Genomic DNA, 18,557 nt, shown 5'->3' with positions numbered 1-18,557 from the left:
TAATTTGCAAATGATATATATAGAGAAGTGAACACTAATGCATAGTTAATATGGATGTAATTACACATGCAATGTCATTTAGACATTCTCTATAACAAATCCTCTCAATCTTTGTCTAGCTGGACTGAGAATGGTCTGAGAATTACAGAGATTTCCCTGGTGTTGTGCAGGAAATCTCCATATTACAACATTTCCCATGTAGCGTTTGAATATCTTAATTAGTGTGGCATTGAGAATCTGTCTGATAATTACAGGCTGATTAAAGGCATAGGCCAAGCACTCAACATGATGTACACACTCAAACGAACCGTCCCCATTCACCCTGATAAAAAGGATGCTGTTATTTGATTACAGCTAATTAAATGATTCACTGACTGACACAGTCTTCACGCCTTTTGACATGTTTTCCATGTGCTGTGTGTTCGTGATGGATCAACCCATCCTTGTAATGTTTTTCTTTGTATATTCCCCTCAGGTTGTATATTCATCTAGCTATTTCACTAAACATAAGGTCATATTATCCTACACACAACCCACAGGTGATTTTGCATACACAACTACTTATTCATCACCTAAAAATGAAAGAGTGGACTCGTGAAAAACAAGTGTGTGTGATGTGGAGTAGGAGCCAGTGTTTTATCCTGCCTGGACACAACACGCCAGACCAATCGGCTCTCCAATTGGGACATGAGGCAGCAGCTTGGACAAGACTACAGCTAACAAGCCCCACCACTACACTGTGCAGTACACACACATACACACACGAACACACACACATCTTCCGTGAGAGGCTAGAAATGTTACTGCCATATAGAGGTTAACTAGGGAGTTCTTATCTCGACTTGGCAAACTCTCTCCATGATGGGGACATTTGCAGGACATCTTATCCTCTGGTCCTCTGTAGGAATGAGATAGCTGGTACCTTTATCACCACAGCCTCTGGAAAGCTTAGGCACACGGTAACAAGGATCTTTGGGTTGGCAGGGAATGCAGACTGACTGCCATGTCCTACAGAGAGTAGAGAGATAGACAGATCAGTTGGACCACGTAGCACTGCTGTTAAATTACATTTCTCTCTCTGCCTCTGAGTGGAGTGGGCTCTTTCTCATTTCAGCCTAAAATGAGCACTGTTTTTGTCTGGAGGATGAGACTGTAATGAACCAGTCTGAGCAGAAATTAACACGTCCTAATGTGAGCTCATTGCATCAGTTCAAATTTGTTTCATTAGAGAGGGTGAGGGTGGGAAAGAAAGAGAGAGCGATAGAGAGAATTTATAAAAAGGGCAGGGAAGGACACAAAAGGAGGGTGAGGCTGCAAAAGAGGTGGGAGAGAGGAGGAGGGGGTATTTTGCCATTAGTTATCTTGGAACCAGAGTAAACAGAAAACATTCGTAGGATGTTGTGTGAATTTGCCGAGCCATCTCCATGACAACTCTATTTTCCAGTCGCATCTTTAATGAATAGGTAATGGAAGAAATGCAAAGCGCAAAACTTCATTACTGCAACGGTCATCTGCAATAAAAGGGAATTACAGAGGCTGTCATTTGCCGAAATTGGCTTGCTGAATATTCGTCTGGTACAACATGAGGGTAAACTTGTGTTTAGGGGGACTGGGAGAAGGGCAGTATTGGAGCTCTTTGTTAATAATGTAGATGAGGGTACCTCTGAATAGGCAGCTAGTCCAGGTGGTGGTGGAGATAGTAGTATGAGGAAACAGTGTAGCTTTTTCCAGACAACAGCCATTCACTAAGACTACGCAAATTGAATCCTTGATGAAACAGACTACAGACAATATCAGCTGTTATTGAACTGTTTGACCAAGAATACTTTTTGTTGCAACATGTCTCTCTTTTTTCTGTCCACATGGGCCTATTTGTTTTTCTGGGAAAAACTGGACAATTTTATGCTTTGTGTTCCAAGGACATCATCCAATCATATTCTTACTAAAAGGACCTTTGTTATGCTGAACTGTTGACCCAAACATGCATGTTTCATTTTGTTGCCACCTTGCACTTTGCTCCCTCAAGCCTGACTTATATTATCATGCTAATGTAACTTAGGGAGGATCACAAAAATTATTTGATTTTATATTTACAGATCAAAATCGGAGGGAAGTAGAGGATGAGGGAAAGTGCCTTACAATAATATGAAGGCCACCTTCGTTTGCTTTAGCACCTTCATGCAGGGAGGGATACAGAGAACTTTGGTTGTCTGGCAATCTTCCGGTCCTTATCAAAGCCTTTTCTCTCCAGCAGGTGCAGAACCTCTCAACTCGTCACATCAAAGAGACACACCTGCAAATAAATAACAGCAAACAGACACGGTGGATCGAGGCTAGGGCCTCCAGCAACAAAGAGGTACGATTCATTTCAAAGTGTCTAATTTAATATTCATCAAGGTACGCTTTGGTGGTTGAAAGCTTGTTTACTGAATTGTGTCTTTTGTCTGTGAGAGACAGTGATTGGAAGTCTGATACGCCAGCTGGCATCTGTTTGCACTTGTTGGTCCATATTTACACATCACAGTGTGAACACAAACACGCACAAACAAATACACAGTAACACTCGCGCATGTATACATACACACGCACATACACAAATGCATACAAACATGGTATGGATGGACCACATAGGGCTTGTTCGACATTGCAGCCGACAGACTGCCTGATCTGCAGATCACCTTGCATCATAAATAACTGCTCATTATTATTAGTAGATCAGTAAGTCAGTCACCATTTACCCACAATGCATAATGGATTTGATCCTCTCGAACAGGTCTTTTGAGTATGGGTTCTTTCACTTATCATGGTTATGATGGGAGAATGGGTTTTGCTGTGTTTTGTAGAGTTAGGGKGGGKGGGGGGGGCTGTTCTTGACCTCTCTGTGAACTGAATAAATTAGGACGCTGTTGCCACTGAGATTTAAAATACGTCACTACGTCGGGACAGAGGGTGGGTGGAGTGGGCAGAGGAAACAGAAACAAAGCTACCTACAAATATACAGACAGGGAAAGGGGTCAAGTCGTCTGTAATTGAGTTCATGGTTCTCAATGTGTTCCCCTGTGAGTTCTTCCTCCTCTATGAAGAGTGTGTGTGTGTGTGTGTGTGTGTGTGTGTGTGTGTGTGTGTGTGTGTGTGTGTGTGTGTGTGTGTGTGTGTGTGTGTGTGTGTGTGTGTGTGTGTGTGTGTGTGTGTGTTTATTGCTTTTCTATTATTTCTCTATTTTCTTTCTCTCTGATTGGTTGGGAAGGGCCTGTTGTTTACAAATACAATTTGATTTGATGTTGAACTGCTTGAGGCTGGGGTGTGGTGCACAGTCAATGAATGGAACAGGCATGTTGTGGTAAGGCCAAGACCAGCACTATAGCCTCACTATCCAGCAGGTGCAGGCAGAAAATACAGTCCAAAGTAACTCACAGACAGATGGACAGACTGACCGCCAGACAGAGAGGTGCAGGTGTTACTTTGTAAGCAGCACCTGCTTCTCAATACGGCTAAAGGCTCCTCTTCATGCATACTGTACAATTCTCTCCCCAAGCATTAATACAGTCACACAATCTACCGGTTCATAACTTTCATCAATCAAAGGCCACAGAAACCCTGATACCACCTCCACTCTTCTTCCCTTATCCAAATTCAGTTCAACTGCCTCTGTAAGATAAGATATGTGATGGTGATTTGATGGTGCCTATGAATTGCAATTCCAGGTGGATACATCTTTGCCTTTCCTTACATTACTGTATCGTTGAGTTATATTTTTAGCAAGTCTCCCATAGGGTGGAAGATAAAAGATAAGAGGATGATCTTAGATAGAAGACAGATGACTATCTAACTCTTTCTCTGCTCCTGTGGTTACTGAACACATGTTCTGTCAATCCACCGTCTCCAGCCGCAAACCTACTAACTGTGAGAGAATGGATGGTTCAAAAGGTCAGCTCATTGTCTAATTCATCTCTTCTATAAATACTGCATGATCTAACAGTGAAGTAAAGGTCAGGCAAGATAGAGACCCTGGAGAGAAAGAAAAAAATGAAAAACAATCTCCCCGTAGAGTGCTCATTGAAAGAGAGCAGCTGCTCCCCAGCCCACCTCTCGCTCTCTCTCTTTGCCCGCATAGAGAATATACAGACATCCCAAGCAGGTGTCCTCTTTGCCTTACACCCGACCCTCCCTCCTCTCCCTCCTCTCCCCAGTACAGTCGGCCATGTCCTCTTTAAGTGGTTACAGTGAAACAGATTGCTGCTGAGGGGTATCTGCCAGCCTTTGGGACATGTTGTAGCATGTCTAATAGACATCATCAAGCTCCCTTCCATGCAGATGCTCTAATTTGCCTGTCTCTGACATGAAGTACAAACCCGATTTCTTTCCCTTTTTTCTTTCCCAAGACTGGGCCCCGACAGGTGACGTCTTTCTTGATGCGGTCATGCACAACATAACAGATAACTACTGTACCTGTCAGACCATAACCATTACTCATACAGAGCTGCCATCTGCTGGAGATATTGTGAATTTAGCCGCGAAACCCTCTGTAGTAGTGACGGCCATTCCGGCTCTTTCAGTGAGCCGGCTCTTTTGGCTCTGAAATGGCTCTTTAAAAATATATGTTTTGTATTTTTTTCAAGTTAAACCGTTTGTGATTCTTTGACTAAGATTGGTGTTAAAACAATTCTAGTTAAATTATTAAATGAAATCATACTCTACCTTAACCACAATGTATTTAAAAATGCATTGGTTTGTTATGAAAAATAATGCTATTAAACATGTGCATTTAAAGTATAACTTTTTTAATGTATATAAACAAAGTGCATATAAATGTAACAACTCAAAACGAATACAATCTGAACAACATAATAATAGAATTTTGCACCATCAAAGAAAAATAAATAACAACGTGTAAAACTGCAGTATCCCACTTAAAACATTAAACTGGTCCCTCTTTTCTCTCTCTTCTTTATTGCCATGTTATAACCAGCAGCACACAGCAATGCTGACCATATTTTGCTCTTATGAGAGATTTGCATTCAGAAATGCAAGCTGCATGCGGTTTCTTCTCTCAGTAATTATTTGTCCCGTTTTCGAGAAGACCCTCTGAGAGAACGGATGTGGCCATTATGCAGAGTCTCCCTGTTCTGACTTTAGTAAGCCGTGGGTAGACAGAGGCCTTGTTCTTCCACTAGCTCAGAGGAGGGGCTCCTCCAAATAGGATCGAAGCTCCATTATGGCATATGCTGAGGGATTCCTTCGATCTGTATCCCCAGTTGCTCTCTCGTCAAACAGCATCCAAACAGCAGACGTTTGTGGCACTACTGCTGGTGCTTCTAATCCATCTGATCCCTCTTCTTCCTGTTGCCCTGGCACCTGAGCCAGCTGACTGCTGGGGATGTCCCTCCCTGCTGCTGAGGTTATTCTTTGAAGAGCCTCATCAATCGCTCTGGCATCACTGAAGGCTAACTTCTTAAACCTGGGGTCAAGTGCAGCGGTTTCTGATAGCACGGAATTATATTCCATTCTGTGGATTCTGTCCATTGATGAACATAGGGTGTCCATCAACTTTGTCACATGTCCTGTGGTTACATTTGCTTCTCTCTGGCGGCTGGCTGTGATTCGCTGCAGACCATTACACAGGAGTATCATTTTTGAGGCTGTCACATAGCTGAAAAGAGAGAACAGTAACTTATTAGTTCAGGTTCATGTTTTGTCTACTGATACTACATTCTCATGTACTGCTCATATACATATATAATACTGGATTAAGTAATGATGTAGTAATAACTGCTTACTGTACCTCTCTCCACTGATCTCCACAGTGACCTGCTCAAAGGGTTCCAGGACTCTGCACACCTCCTCCACCACCTCCCATTCCTCTTGGGTCACAGCATCAACAGGTGCATTGACAATGGCCAGGGTAGAGATGACGGCATCCTATGACTCAAAAAACCACTTCAACATATAAAATGTTGAATTCCACCTTGTAGTGCAGTCTTGTTTAGGCCTCAGCTCAGGCATCCCCATCTGGCGTTGTGTAGACTTAAGTTTTTCAGCACCTTCTGTGCTCATGTGGAAGTATTCCACAGCTGCTTTTACTTTGGCCACAGTGGGCTTCATCACCTTCAGAGCATCTCTTACAATCAGGTTGATTGTGTGGGCAAGACATGGATGATGGGTCCATTTTAAAATTTTCATGGCTTTGGTTATGTTAGCTGCATTGTCGCTAACACAACAGACCACTTTTCCATCTACTTTCCATTCTCTGGCCACTCTCAACAGTTCCTCTGCTAAGTTCTCTGAGGTGTGTCTGTCGCTGAACTCAAAGCAGTCCAGAAGACAGCTAGACATCGAAAAATCTTCAATGAAGTGACATGTAACCAACATGTAAGAGGTGGTTACCCTTGATGTCCAGCAGTCAGTGCTAAGGCAAACTGCAGTCGCTTTTTGGACTCTTTCCCGCACTGAAGCCTGTGTGCTCTCGTACAGTTGTGAAATAAGTGATTTTGAAAGGGTTTTCCTGCTTGGAGTTGTGTACATTGGATTTAGACTATTGCTATAATTTCTAAAAACCTGTCCTCCACTATCGAAAATGTATGTAAATCGGTGGCAATCATTTTAGCCAATGCGATATCAATTTGGCCTTGTTTTGCTACAGACATAGACTTTGGCATACTGGTCCATAGAAGACTGCGTTGCTGTGGGTCGCGGAGTAGGCCTACTTGACTTGACGTGTGGAGGTGCTGGCTCCACCACTATCACTAGCAGGCACACTAGTTTCTCGAAGCTCCGCTACAACTAGCTTCACAGTTGGGTGCACAGTTCGCATATGGAGGTGTAGGTTGTGCGTAGAACCGGCTTTAAATGAGATTTTGTTTTGGCAAATTCTACACTGTGCTCTAACATTGCCTACATTATTAAAATACATCCAAATGCTACTTACTGTGCTCCCGACTCATTTTCCAGCTGTTGTTTTCACAGCTGTCCTTCCTCTCTCCTCCGCTGCTAAGTGTGTGGCTGTGAGTGAGTTGGCTCGGCCCTCCCTCACGCATCTTTGGTTCATTGGTTGACACTGCGTGTCTGATTGACAGGAACAACAGGTGAGGCTGTTCGTCTGAACAGACAGTCAGAACGAATGTGTGTGCTTGAGCATTTAGGCCTATATTATTTTATTTGTTAATTATATTTATTTAAATCTTTTGATTATTTATATCTTATTTTTTTTAAATGTATTTATAGATTCGGCTCTTCTGATATGCGAGCCGGCTCCCAACGTTCAGCTACGAACGACCCATCACTACTCTGTAGGCGCAGTACGGAAGACAGAGCAATCCACATGCAGGGACGCAATCAAACACACACATTGCACCTCAATCATGTTTGCTATTCAACTGGTGTAAGTGCCTCAGATGGGATTGTGGTAGTATCAATTCGACAAAGTTCTAAATAAAAAGCTTGCATTTTATTGGTGAATCTTTTATCAGTAGAGGAATATAATGCCATGTCTACTCAGTGTCTTCTTTTGTCTTTTATACATCACATTTAATAATCTTTCTCATTTATGACGTGATTGATTTACACGTTTTTTTTTAATCTACTTCATTAAATCCTATGATGAATGGTGTACTTTAGATGGCCCTTCATTACGTAATTAATCTGGACTTGATGAATTACTGAGGAACAAAAGGGTTGGGTGGTAGCCTGATCTGTATTCCAGTAAAAACACAGTTCTTAAGAGAAATGTATAATCCAATTCAACATCTCCGTATCTCAATGTTGACGTTTTTTATTTGCACTTGTAAGACTATCAAGATGTGTTGCTTTCAGATTTCCTAAAGAAGAGTATCTGGATAATATGGTGTATTCATCTAATGCCTGCTATGGTAGGAGTATCTGGAAGGCTTGGACGAGGAGGAACAGTTGGAAGCTGCCAGCACTCCAAGGGACACAGGACGGTCCTCATCATGCCTCCCGAACCACATAAAGTGCTCTCCTGCCTGGGCAGCAGCTGCCACAGTGGACCTCTCCAGATGGTTCCTGGGAAACGCCTGCTGGTGGTGCCCTCTGTGTCCTGACTGTCCTGTTAGTGTGTCTGATAGGTTGAGAAGTCTTCCCTCGTCTTCCCCACGCCACTCACACTTCCAAAGATGATGTCTTTGTTTTCTTTGTAGTGGCTGCATTATCCCAATTTACTTCAATTAATTTGAAACTAGTTAGATACAGTTTAATTTAAAGGCCCAGTGCAATCAAAAACTGGAGTTTTCTTTGATTTATATATATTTCCACACTATGAGCGAGGAATAATACTGTGAAATTGTGACATTACCCGGCAGTAAATGTGTTAATAAACCAATAACAAAGGGAGTTCCAAACCTCTCTGCCAATAACAATGTTTTCCCCTCCACTCAGACTACTACCAGACAGTCCTAGCATTTTAATTGAAAACAACCACAGTAAGGTAGGCTACTTAATTGTTACCCAGAAATGATTTGATATTGAGATAAAAACGGCTGCATTGGCCCTTCCAATTATTTAACTTGGGGAAAGGGAATAAGAAAATAAAGGAATAATTAATGTTGCTAAAGATAAGTCAGGGTAAAGAATAGACAAATAAAATAATCAGAACATAAGATAATGAATAGAAAGTTATTAAATTTGTCTAGCCTTTTCTGGAAACTCACTGGAAGCAAACTTCTAGAAGGAAATGGCATATCCGGGTCAAAAGTAAACAAATGTGAAGGTAGCAGCAACTAACAAGACCCAGAGTACATCGGTTGCAACATCACAACCGACATGTTCTATCAATCTAAAAATCCAACCCAAACCAGCATTCTTGTATATGTGTTTGTCTAAATCCAATTATATCAGATACTGTATTATATGATGTTGTATTAGAAGCTACTTATCCTTCATAGCTTAATTTGGAGTTTGGCTCAATTCATAATCCTGCAAATGCAGTATTTTATTTCGTTGTTTCACCCGGAAGTTGTGAGCTCTCTCGCTACTTTGAACAGAGACATTATAAAAGCAGGATATAAGAATCCCAGTATGAAATAAATGGGGTATTGTATAACGCTCCGCCCAGCAGACTTTCGACCAATCGCGTTTACGTTTTTGTGCTAATCGTCAATCTGGGTATGATTCGAGAAACCTATTTTCCTCGAAAGCACGTAATGACACAAGTTTAACGATATACGATATTACAGAGGACAAATTAATCTCAAATCCTGGAAAATATTTGTAATACTGAGCTTCTTGTACACGTAATTCATGCTTATGTTGGTTTTTTGTGCTAGCACTCAATTGACTCCTTGAAGAAAAGACCGTCTTCTCGGAGTGTACCCAGAATGCGCCGCCTGACCCATTGACGACGTTCGGGTAACGTGCACAGTGTCCTGAAATATGGTCCCAATAGAGTTTCCAATCTCCTCAAAAGTATCCCTGCTCTGACGTCTAGCTTTACCAGAAAGGAAGAGGCGCCAAGATGGCGACTTGAACAGACGCTTTTTTTACCGAGCTCCGTACCAAACTTCAGAAAGATTGTGAAAAAAAAACAAGTTTACAGTCATTACTATTTTTATTTGAACAAGATATAAGACCTTTCCTGTTACTGGAATAATAATTGGATAATTTATTTCGGCATGTCCATGCAAAGTCGTGACAAGAAAAAGAAAGGAAGAAGTTAGCCGTTCTATTGCTAATCAACAAGAGAGAAACGTGCTTATAGACAACTGCCATAACTACGCTTGCCCTATGGATAATATCATGCTTTCGAATGCTGTTGAAGATGACGAATTCCCCTCTTTACCGGTTACTCCGTGCAAACCTCCACCCTCCAAAAAACCCAACATGAACTCTGACATCCTGGCTACCCTCTCCTTACTCATCAACTCCAGGTCTGACGCCATTGAGAAAATGGTTGGCGCGAACACCATGGTTATCGAAGGCTTGAAAAAGACTGTGGTGTATGCATGTGGTGATGTGAAAACGAGAGTGGCAAAAGTTGAAAAAAGTGTGGAAAAGAATAACAATGTCTACCATAGACGTCTCACTGATCTGGAACAATACACAAGAAGATGGAACCTGAGACTACGGCTTGCCAGAGGTGGAGAATGAAGATGTGCGAGGAGAGGCTATCCGCATTTGCCAAGAAGTTATGCCTGCAGAGAAGAACAAAGTTGGTGATACCATCGACGTTGTGCATCGCCTCGGCAAGAAGCAACAGCAAAACGATTCAAGACCAAGGGGTATCATCATCCTCTTCACTGCCAGATTCTACAGGGATGCTGTTTGGAAAGCTGCTAGGAAGAACGCCTTCCTTCAGAGCCATGGTATGCGTTTCGCCGAGCATCTCAGCCCGGAGGACATAGAAAGAAGGAACAAGTTGTGGCCAACGATCAAGATAGCACGAAATGAGGGAAAGGCTGCTTACTTCGTCGGAGGACGAGGCTTCATCAACGGTTCAGAAATCCATATTCCTCCCTAAAATCTCACCAGAAGGAACAGGTTGATGGTTTCAGCCATGGTATTCTAAATTTCCTTATGTTGTTTACCTAACAAGCATCAGGTGACTATTTTTCAGGAATACTCAGGTACTTCAATTTATTAGTTTGTTCTTGTATGACCAGAAGACCTATTTTGTTTACAAACTTATGAAGAAGATTGAAAGCTGTATTTATTTTTTATGTATACAGTAACTAAGATACTATTTTAAAGGGCATACAGGTCTGCTCTGACTTTACACGGTTATTGTTCTATTCAGTTATTAATACTTATGTCCAAAAAAATATCTTAGGAACGTGTATATGTAAAACATTTTTTATTCAATTATTTTATAATCAGTTTTCATATGCACTTAAATAGTAGGTACCCTTTTATTTAAATTATTATTTTGTATTTTATTTCTCAGAATAGTTCCTGATTACACTAAATAGGGTTTTTAGTCTCTCTTACTACAAGAACCCTTGGTTTGGTCTTGAACATAATTTTCAGTTGAGTTGAATTTCAAAGCCGGATAACGTCTTGCTCAAAGTTTATGGAATAAGCTATTTTCACTTTAAATTGACTTAAATGGTGCATATCTCTGTTCCTTATAGTTTACGTTCACTGCTCCTTCGTCTTTGACTCATCTTACTACAGTTTATACTTTTATATAATCTTTGTTGTTTTGTCTTTGTTTCGTAACCCCCTAGCATTAAGAGAAACTAATGTGAAGCGCAAGGCCTTATTTTTATTTGCTAAACAATTTTGAACAGATCTTTGCTTTCTTCAAGAGTCTCACTCAATTTCGGCTGATGCCAATTCATGGAGGTCACAGTGGGGCAACGATATTTGGCTTTCCCATGGATCTGAACGCTCCGCTGGTGTCACTACAATGAAAATATCTTTGGTGGTAATATTCTACACTCGGAATGTGACCCCTTTGGTCACTTTATTTGTCTTGTGATCAGTTACAATGACATTACACTCATTACTGTAAACTTCTATGGGTACAACACCAAACATGAGAATGATGAGTTGCTTGAATCTATAGAGAAACATATACTTCATTGGTTCATCTAAATTTCCCAATTCGTTATTATTGATAGAAGGGGACTTTAACATTACTATAGATAATTCAACTGATTGGATGACCCCCAGAATTTGGGTTTAATACTTTTTATGGAAAAGTTTGATCTTACTGATATATGGAGAGAGAGGTTTCCGGCCGACAGATCATTCACTTGGAGTAACAAAACAGGTTCCAGACAATCCAGAATAGATTTTTGGCTTATATCCAAATGTATTGATAGTGAGTGTGTTACTACAAATATCTGTACTAATCCCCTCACAGACCATAGAGCCATTTACATTGATATCAAAATATTTACCCCTGATACTAACCTTGGCAGAGCATCCTACTGGAAGCTAAATAGCTCATTATTAAATAATGATATAGTTAAATTTGAGGTTAAAGATCTGCTCTCACACTTTTGGGAAAGGGCTTGTGAAGAAAAATCTTATTGGAAGAACTGGGAGCTCTTTAAATTTGAGGTGTCCAAATACCTTAGAAAATATGGTAGTAATCTTGCTAAGACCAGAAGAGCTGAGGAGGAAAAGGTGATCATTAAGATAACTTCCCTTTCTCAGAGGTCCCCAGCCGGCCTCTCGGTGGAGGAGAAGATGGAACTTATTCAGTTACAAAATAAACTGGATAATATATATAGATTAAAAGCAGAAGGAGCGTTTATTAGATCTAGGAAAAAATGGATTGAGGAGGGAGAACAGAATCCATCCTATTTCTTTAGACTTGAGAAATTTCATTCTAAAAATAACACTATCCATAAATTAAACATTGATGGTGTTATTACAGATGACCAAAAATTAATCGCTAAATACTGTAGCAATTTTTACAGAAAATTGTATAGCTCTACGTACTGTCAGGAATCCACAGATGTTTTTTAAGTCACTGAATAATGTTCACTCTATCATTGATATAGAATATACACAGTGTGATGAACCCATCAAAGTTGAAGAGATTATAGAGTCTATCAAACATCTAAAGAACAATAAATCACCAGGTGTTGATGGAATTACATCAGAATTTTACAAATTATTTTCTGAACAAGTAGCTCCCTTCCTATTTGAAGTCTTTTTAGAGAGTATTAAAAACAATGTTCTCCCTCCTACAATGAGTCAGGGGTTAATAACACTGATACCTAAGCCTAAAAAATAAGTGCTGCTCATTGATAACTGGTGTCCAATTTGTCTTCTTAATAATGACTATAAGATATTAGCCTTACTACTTGCAAAAATAATTAAAGAAGTCCTGGATGCAATCATTGATGAAACACAGTCTGGCTTCATGAGGAACAGACATATTTCTAACAATGTCAGACTAGTATTAGACATACTTGACTACTCAGACCTAATAACTGAGGATAGCTTCATATTATTTTTTTGATTTTTATAAAGCATTTGACACAGTAGAGCATCAGTTTCTCTTCCACTCCCTTGAGAGACTTGGCTTTGGGGATTTTTTCTGTAAGGCTATTAAGACTATGCAAATGGTAACAGCTCTATCAAATTGAAATATGGCACCTCACCTAGATTTGAGTTAACCTCTTTGGGATATGTGGGATGGTAGCGTCCCACCTGGTGAACATCCAGTGAAAATGCAGAGCGACAAATTCAAATAAATTACTATAAAAATGTAACTTTCATGAAATCACACATTCAATATACCAAATTAAAGCTACACTTGTTGTGAATCCAGCCAACGTGTCAGATTTCAAAACTGCTTTACGGCGAAAGCAAACATGCTATTATCTGAGGATAGCACCCCAGCTAACAATCACGGACCATCATATTTCAACCATCACGGTGCGACACAAAACGCAGAAATAAAGATATAATTCATGCCTTACCTTTGACGAGCTTCTTCTGTTGGCACTCCAATATGTCCCATAAACATCACAAATGGTCATTTTGTTCGATTAATTCCGTCGATATATATCCAAAATGTCCATTTATTTGGCGCGTTTGATCCAGAAAAACACCGGTTCCAACTAGCACAACGTAACTACAAAATATCTCAAAAGTTACCTGTAAGCTTTGTCCAAACATTTCAAACTACTTTTGTAATACAACTTTAGGTATTTTTTTACGTAAATAATCGATCAAATTGAAGACGGGATGATCTGTGTTCAATACCGGAGGAAAACAATGCGTAGCATGCTTTCTGGTCACGCGCCTCTAACAAATCGTACACTTCACTGGAGCCTCATTCTGAACATGGCTACTTCTTCATTTCTCAAAGGAAAAACCTCAACCAATTTCTAAAGACTGTTGACATCCAGTGGAAGCGATAGGAACTGCAGGAAGGTCCCTTAGAAATATGGATTCCCAATGAAATCCCATTGAAAAGAGAGTGACCTCAAAAAACAAACAAAAAATCTGAATGGTTTGTCCTCAGGGTTTTTCCTGCCAAATAAGTTCTGTTATAGTCACAGACATGATTCAAACAGTTTTAGAAACTTCAGTGTTTTCTATCCAATACTAATACCGTAATTTCCGGACTATTAAGCGCACCTGAATATAAGCCGCACCCACTGAATTTTTAAATAATATGTATTTTGTACATAAATAAGCCGCACATGTCTATAAGCCGCAGGTGCCTACCGGTACATTGAAACAAATGAACTTTGTGTTTTTTCATGCCCAGTTGTCAGCGTGACGGATGATTCGCCTTTCCTGTTGACAGTCCGAGTGAGAGGCAGGTCAAACGTCAGAGGAACCTCATCCATATTTATGATGTCGTGCGGGCCGATGGAATGCTCCTCTATCTTTGCATCAGTGAATTTGCGGAAGTTTGAAACTTTTTCCTCGTCGGGAGGGAGCTGCTGACACAGACTCAATCTTAGACACCACGATGGTCCACCTCTAAAATCCTCAAACTTCATTGCGGTGGCGATTGTTTTGGCTTTCAGTCGGATCTGCACAGTTGGAAACACCTCGGCCGTCTGCTCTCTGTGTGTTGACCCAGTCTTCAAGCTCATTTTCTAGTTCGGGCCATCTGCTTTTCTTCCCTCTGAAAGCTTTTGTTGTCTTTTTGCACTGAGTCAGTTCCTCACGCTGCTGTTTTCAACGTCTTATCATCGACTAATATGACTACTGATGCAACAACTAGCAGGGGTTGCTAATATGCTAATATGACTATTGGCGCACAACTAGCATGGGTTGCTAATATTACTACTGATGCAACAACTAGCATGGGTTGCTAACATGACTACTGATGCAACAACTAGCATGGGTTGCTAATATGCAGTGGCGTGCCGTGGGCCTGGGGCCTGGGCCTTCAGTGAGGTACTACACAGTCCCACCCGAATAATCCACCTCTTATTACCATCATTATGATGCCATGGCTCTAGACACTATACATTTAGACAGAACGCAGTATAACCAGGCGTTGCGTCACCTTGAAATTGACAAATTGACATTTTTGGGTAAACAATGTTTACCCAAAAACATGACACAATCAATGAGTCTTCAATATTTCCCTTCACCTTTTCATTGTGCAGCTCCGTTGCCCTGCGCGCTTGTTTGTTGAGCTGTAGATCCACTCCGGTGTCCCAAAAGTTTTCAAAAGCACCATTGCTTGTAAGTGCCCAGCCGTACTTTGGTGTTCGTTGCTGCCTTGGTTAGACAACTCAAGTTTGCAAAGCCAGTGTGGCTCCAAACACAAAATCGATCACTTGCAAATAATAGGCATCCAGCAGTACAGTTTGCAGTGCTTCTCGGAGCCTGTGAGCCATTGATAGCGCTCGTAGTTGGAACCCCTTTCCCGCCTGTGACAGGCTTTGTAGGGTCGGCGTCGGGCGACCTCTCCTTACAATGTCTAACTTTTCTTGAAAAGTTCGTCTTGAGAATGGCGTTATAATAATCCTCGACCAAATCGATATCTTCTCCTCCTTCCGCCATTGTGGGTTGAAAAAAACAGCTTAGTAGTACGCGAATTAATTAGTTTATCAAATTCAGTTTCCTAGATCTGCATAGACCTGCCCATAGGACCTGCCTCTCAATATTGGTAATCCAATCAAAAGACGTGCACGCACTACGCTGCTAGCTGGCTCCCGTGAACACTGGAGCCAGCCGCAGGGCGTACAATAGCCAACTCTAAAGCTGATTGGTTGACACTAAATTTTCATTTCCATTCACTATAAGCTACAAGCGCCCACACTGTTGATTCTGAAGGCCTGAGGGCAGATTTTAGACCCCTGGCAACACATGATGGCTAAATATGATTGGATAAAAGATCTAACATAAAGACCAGCCCTCCAAATCTCAACCTGGGGCTGGAAGCAGTGCAACCAAGAGGAAAGCTATGAAATGAAGAGTATAACTCTTACTCTGGGGAATAATTTAATACATATTTGTGGGAAAATATATTTAAAAAAAAAAAAGTTATATTCTGATGATGTTTAGGCCAGCAGAGAAGGCCTTGCTGGCCCTGACGGCCCACCACTGCTAATATGACTATTGATGTAACAACTAGCATGGGTTGCTAATATGAGTATTGTGCTTTTGGCTAACGGACAACGAAAGAAAGTTGTTAGAACATGAGATAAACGCTGGTTTCAATGGCATATGAGGAAGTGTTTACAAAATAATTCCGTCAACATTTCTATGGTCAGATTTTTTGGCTAGGCTACTTTGAAACAAGGTAAGACATGATTCATAAAATGACAAAACATACAGGTTTTAACCAATTACGTTTATGGCTAAACATACTAAACAAAAATATAAAAACGCCTGCCCAGTCATGTGAAATTCATTAAGGCCTAATGAATTTATTTCTAGTTCGGGCCATCTGCTTTTCTTCCCTCTGAAAGCTTTTGTTGTCTTTTTGCACTGAGTCCGTTCCTCACGCTGCTGTTTCCAACGTCTTATCATAGACTCATTAAGGCCAAGCTCCCGTGCAGCAGCTCTATTTCCTTTTCCAACAGCCAGATCGATCGCCTTCAAATTGAAAGCTGCATCATATGCATTTCTCTGTGTCTTTGCCATGATGAGGGTGACAAAATGACTACCGTAATCAGAATGATGGGAAGTTTGAGCACACTCGATTTACGTCACATTATGTGACGGTGCTCAGTTTTTTGGCGGCATGAATCTTGTGAAAAAAATCCATAAATTAGCCGCGAGGTTCAAAGCGTGGGAAAAAGTAGCGGCTTATAGTCCGGAAATTACGGTACTAATATGCATATATTAGCATCTGGGTCTGAGTAGGAGGCAGTTTACTCTGGGCACGCTTTTCATCCAAATGTGAAAATGCTGCCCCCTATCCTAGAGAAGTTAAAGAGAGGAATTAGGCAAGGTTGTCCTATCTCCCCGTACCTGTTTTTATTAATCACCCAACTTCTTGCAAATTCTTTAAATAATAGTCCTGTACAAGGTATTTCCATAGCTGGTAAAGAAATTATTATAAGCCAGCTGGCTGATGATACTACACTTTTTCTGAAAGACGCTAACCAAATTCCCAAATCGATCAATGTGATACAATCCTTTTCCAAAGCGTCTGGTCTATATCTTAACATTAATAAATGTGAACTCATAGCTGTCAAAGATTGCGTGACACCTTCATATTATGGTATTCCAGTAAAAGAAGAACTTACATATTTAGGCATAACCATTACAAAGGATCAGGCTTACTAAATTTTAACCTTCTTATTAAAAATACCCAGAAGAAGCTAAATCAATGGCTACAGAGGGACTTATCTTTAAAAGGTAGAGTCCTAATAACCAAGGCCGAAGGTATCTCTAGACTAGCATATGGCACTCTATCTTTATATCTTCACAGTAAAATAAGCAAGGAGATAGACCAGATGCTTTTCAACTTTCTTTGGAGAAACCGTACCCATTACATTAGGGAAACTGTTGTAATGAACACTTATGAGAATGGTGGACTGAATTTTCTGGACTTTACTACTTTAAATAATACTTTTAAGATCAATTGGATAAAACAATTCCTAAGAAGACCCACTTCTATCTGGAATTTTATTCCTCATCATGTCTTCTCTACTTTTGGTGGCCTTAACTTCATGTTGTTTTGCAATTATAATATTGACAAAATTCCAGTGAAACTTTCTGCTTTTCATCGGCAGGTTTTCTTGTCATGGTCCTTAATTTATAAACACAATTTTTCTCCACACAGATATTATATATGGAATAATTGGGATATATTATATAAAAATACTTCTTTGTTTTTAGAATATTGGTTCTGAAATAATATCCTATTGGTGAGCCAACTGGTAAATGCAGAGGGTCTTTTACCCAGTTATAAGGAATTCTTATCACGTTACAAGGTCCCTGTAACACCTAAAGATTTTGCAATTGTTTTAGATGCCATTCCCTCAGGTGTTGCTCTGTTATTCAGGAACGTGTCAAGACCTGACCCTCAGAGCCTACCTTCTATTGACTCATCAGTAGGAAAGATTTGTTTCTCTTTTGGTCCATTCAACAACAGAGCGATACGAACCTTGTTTCAGCAGGATGTTGTATCTATACCCTATGTCATGCCTTATTGGAATGGATTTATTGATAATATCTGTTGGGGAAAAGTTTGGATGTTGCCACACACATACCTACTTGTTAACAAAATTAAGGAAGTTTCCTTTAAAAGTATTCATAAATACTATCCTGCCAACCACTATATGAAGAAGTTTAAGGAAAACATCAACTCAAATTGCTCCTTTTGTAATGACCACCCAGAAACAGTGTTGCATCTTTTTTGGCATTGTATTCATGTAAGAAAACTGGCAAGACATCAGTAGATTTATAATTTAACACATTTACGAAGATCTTACACTATTGTGGAAAGATGTACTACTTGGATACTTTACATATGATAGAAATAAGCTGAAACATTTTTATCTAATTCATTTCATTATTCTTTTGGCCAAATTTCATATACACAAATGTAAATTTACAAACAAAAAAACACATTTTCTTACAATACAAAAAGAAATTGAACTGTATTTTAAGACAGTTAAATACTCCACTAACAAAAAAGCTGTTAGAATTGTAAGTGTATGTAT

At 40.2% G+C, this 18,557-nt stretch overlaps 1 long non-coding RNA gene across 1 annotated transcript; it reads right to left on the bottom strand.

The window, feature by feature from the left end:
- LOC111952007 (uncharacterized) lies at positions 1-7,062 on the bottom strand. Its single transcript, XR_002875666.2, has 3 exons — positions 6,926-7,062; positions 2,140-2,293; positions 1-1,008 (listed from the first exon to the last, which is right to left on the bottom strand). It is a non-coding gene; the product is annotated as an uncharacterized lncRNA (long non-coding RNA).
- Between the last annotated feature and the right edge of the window lie 11,495 nt (positions 7,063-18,557).

The sequence above is a fragment of the Salvelinus sp. IW2-2015 genome, linkage group LG25 (genome assembly GCF_002910315.2).
Source record: "Salvelinus sp. IW2-2015 linkage group LG25, ASM291031v2, whole genome shotgun sequence".
Taxonomy (NCBI): Eukaryota; Metazoa; Chordata; class Actinopteri; order Salmoniformes; family Salmonidae; genus Salvelinus; species Salvelinus sp. IW2-2015.
This window is presented reverse-complemented; position numbering and strand designations above follow the sequence as displayed.